General features: G+C 36.6%; 1 non-coding gene across 1 annotated transcript; it reads left to right on the plus strand.

Annotated features, from left to right (window-relative positions):
- Positions 1-277: 277 nt before the first annotated feature.
- On the plus strand, positions 278-384 carry LOC121209015 (small nucleolar RNA R71). Its single transcript, XR_005904133.1, has one exon. It is a non-coding gene; the product is annotated as a small nucleolar RNA R71 (small nucleolar RNA).
- Positions 385-3582: the final 3198 nt, after the last annotated feature.

Consider the following 3582-nt stretch of genomic DNA (forward strand, 5'->3'; position numbering starts at 1 on the left):
CATGTGAAGAACTAAGAAAACCATCAATTTTCTTATTCAAGAGTTCTACCTGATTAGAGAGCATGGTGACCGAATCAATGTTATAAACATCGGCTGCTTTTGTTGGCTTTGTCCTCATGACTTGTCATTGATAGTTATTCAGTGACATCTCCTCTATAAATTCATAGGCATCTTCAGGTGTTTTATTATTGATGGTTCCGCAGCAGCTGCGCCAACCATTTGTCGAGTCGAAGGTTTCAGACCATTATGAAAAGTTTGAACCTGTAACTAGAGTGGTAACCTATGGTGAGGGCATCTTCACAAAAGGTCCTTATATCTCTCCCACGCATCGTAGAGTGTTTCTAAATCCATCTGTAAAAAAGAAGAGATATCATTACGTAATTTAGCCGTTTTAGTTGGAGAAAAGTATTTTAATAAGAACTTTTCGGTCATTTTTTCCCAAGTAATGATTGACCCTAGCGGTAACGAATTCAACCACTGTTTCGCTTTGTTTCTCAATGAAAAAGGGAATAATCGAAGGCGAATGGCATCATCAGAAATGCCATTAATTTTAAATGTATCACATAGTTCTAAAAAGTTTACTAAGTGAGTGTTGGGATCTTCGTCCTACAAACCATCAAACTGAACAAATTGCTGTATCATTTGAATTGTGTTAAGTTTTAGCTCAAAAGTATTTGCAACTACAGCAGGTCTAACTATGCTCGATTCAGTTCCTGTTAAAGAAGGTTTAGCATAATCATTCATAGTGCGCGAAGCAGGATTTTGATTAACAGCAATCGTAGGAGGTAGCGAATTTTCTTGTTTTCCAGCCATCTCCTCGGTGGTGGTTGAAGTATCTTCCTCTTGCTCTTCTGTGTAACGTAAGCTTCACCTTATTTCTCTTTTGGTTTTTGTGAACTGTGTGATCGATCTCACTATCAAAAAGTAATGGTCCTAATGTGTTTCTCCTGGCCATAAACTAGAAAAACCTGTCAGAAGAAAATAAATGAAGAATTAGAAAAGAAAATAAAAATTTAAATTGCAGCAAAAGTAAAATTGCGAAAGTAATAAAAATTGAGTGTTCCTAATATCTTAGTTCCCCGGCAACGGTGCCAAAAACTTGGTACGTGATATTCGTGACAAGTTTTAAATATTTATAATGAATCGTTCTTGAAACTAACTATTATCACGATGAAGGCAAGTGTACCTATCAAACAGTAGTATAACTTTAGCAAGACCAGATTATCAAACCCAAAGGAACTAAAAGTACTAGTATCAACTTTCTTTTTATTATCTAACCTAAAAAATAAATGGGTTTTTTTATCTAACTAATTAATTAAACTAAGAAATCACAGAAATGAAATTTGGGGAAAATACTTTTTGTAAAACTCGATTGATTAAGACAATACCTAAGGAAAAATCCACTTAGACTTCACTTGTTATTTGACTATGAATCGAATGATTTATTCATTCAACTTGTTCCGTAGAGATCCCTAAGTTATATTATTATCTCTCTCAAGACTAACAATGTCTAACCCTAGATTGAATAATTTAAATCTCTTTCGAATTAATGCCCTAGGGTTGCATTAACTCGATCTATGGATCCCCTTATTAGGTTTCACCCTAATCTGGCAAAACTTGTCACCTTATCTCTAGGCTCACAATCAACTCCGCTTAATCATGACAAATTTACTCTTAGACAAGGTCTATTCCTCCTCTGAATAAGAGCTTAACTTGAATCAATATCCTGAAATATGACAATAGGAATTAAGAACACATAATTAAGAACAAGTCAAATATTTATCATACAATTCAGATAATAATAACAAGATATGTCTTAGGTTTCATTCCCCTTAGGTATTTAGGAGTTTTAGTTCAGCTAATGAAAGAAAACATCTTAAAAGAATAAAAATAACAAAACATAAGAAAACCCAAAACTCCTGAGGGAATTTTAAGGGAGATCTCAGTCTTGATGGTGAATCCGGCTTCTGAGATGGATTGATCGGCTTTCCTTAAGAAATTCCTTGCTTCCTCCTATGCGTCCCCCCTATTCTCCTCTTCTAGGGTGTATTTATAGGCTTTGGAATGCCTAAGAGCCCTCAAAAGTGGCCTTTTCTAAATAGGACTCTGCTTGGGTTTGAAAGGGACACGCCCGTGTGACACGCCCGTGTACGATTACTTCAGGCCATGGTAAAGCCTGTTAAATAGCCACGGGCTTGTGGTCTACCCATGTGAGTCATGCTTCGATTCTGCCAAATTGACACGGCCGTGTGGTCTGCCCGTGTGAGGAAGTCCAGGCCGTGTTGATTTCATACGTTGGTCCATTTTCTCCGTCTTTGGCCCGTTTCTCATTTCTTCACTCTCCTATGCTCACCTAAGTATAAAACATGAAATTAACGCATTAGGAGTATCGAATTCACCAAATCTAAGGAAAAATCATCCATAAAATGTGCTAAGCATGGGATAGAAATATGTATAAATTACAACTTTTATATGTTATCGAATTGATCCTAAAAGCATGTTTTAGACTTCGTACGATTTTTTAAAGTTCACATTGAATATGAATGATCTATTTTTATAGAAATGATAGGATATTTGATATTTGATGGTTCTAATATGTGTTATGAGTCTGGTAATGCCTCTTAACCTATTCTGGTGACAATTACGGGTTAGGGATGTTACATTGTATTTGGTATCAGAGTACAGTTTAGTCGGTTCTCGAACTACCATAGTGTTTGTGAGTCTAGCTATACATGCCATATTTATGAACTGTGATAGTGTGATGAATCCTGACATTGAAATATGCTTTTATATAACAAATGGATCCCAAAAGAGCCGTAGCAGACGGTGTTGAAAGCAATGCGCCTACTCCCACGTAAGGAACGGTGCAAGTTAATTCTCGACCAGCTACGAGTAGCCCCGATTAATCCTCTTCAAGCTCCTGTTATGCCACTAGTGAATCAAGTTCAGTTAATTAGACCACTAGTTGATAAGATTAAAAAATATGGTGCTGAAAATTTCTGAGCGACAACGAGCGATGATGCTGAAAAAGTCAATTTCTGGTTAGAGAACACGGTAAGAGTGTTTGATGAATTGTCTTTGAGTCCAGAATATTGCATTAAATGTACTGTTTCCCGTTTGAGAGGTACGGTGTACCATTGGTGGAAGACTTTGCATCTGTGGTTCCGAGTGAAAGGGTGTAATGCCCCAATTTTTGGGTTTTCTGTGTTTCTGTGATTTTTAAAATTATTTTATGTTCTGATTGGTTAAAATATATATTTTAGTAGGTTAGTGGGCCTTTGGAAGGCCCAAACTTTACTTAAATCAGTGGTAGTCTTTGGAATTTTAATTTTATGAACAGGTGATGCAATTGGCGTTTGGGCATTTAAGAGTAAAGGGGTAAAATATGACACAAAAAGGAGTGTGGTGTAGTGGCAAGGTGGCGCCACTTAGGGGACAAGGAAGTGATGCCATAGAGGAAGCAAGGGGTCCAAGGTTCAAGTCTTAGATCTTGCAATATATTTTGGTTTTTCTTTTCAATAAATCTGGAAGCAAGTAGGTGCGCTTTAAAGTTTAATGTGTTGGATTTATGACACAAATGAG

This window comes from Gossypium hirsutum, chromosome A10 (assembly GCF_007990345.1).
Source record: "Gossypium hirsutum isolate 1008001.06 chromosome A10, Gossypium_hirsutum_v2.1, whole genome shotgun sequence".
In the NCBI taxonomy this organism is placed as follows: domain Eukaryota; kingdom Viridiplantae; phylum Streptophyta; class Magnoliopsida; order Malvales; family Malvaceae; genus Gossypium; species Gossypium hirsutum.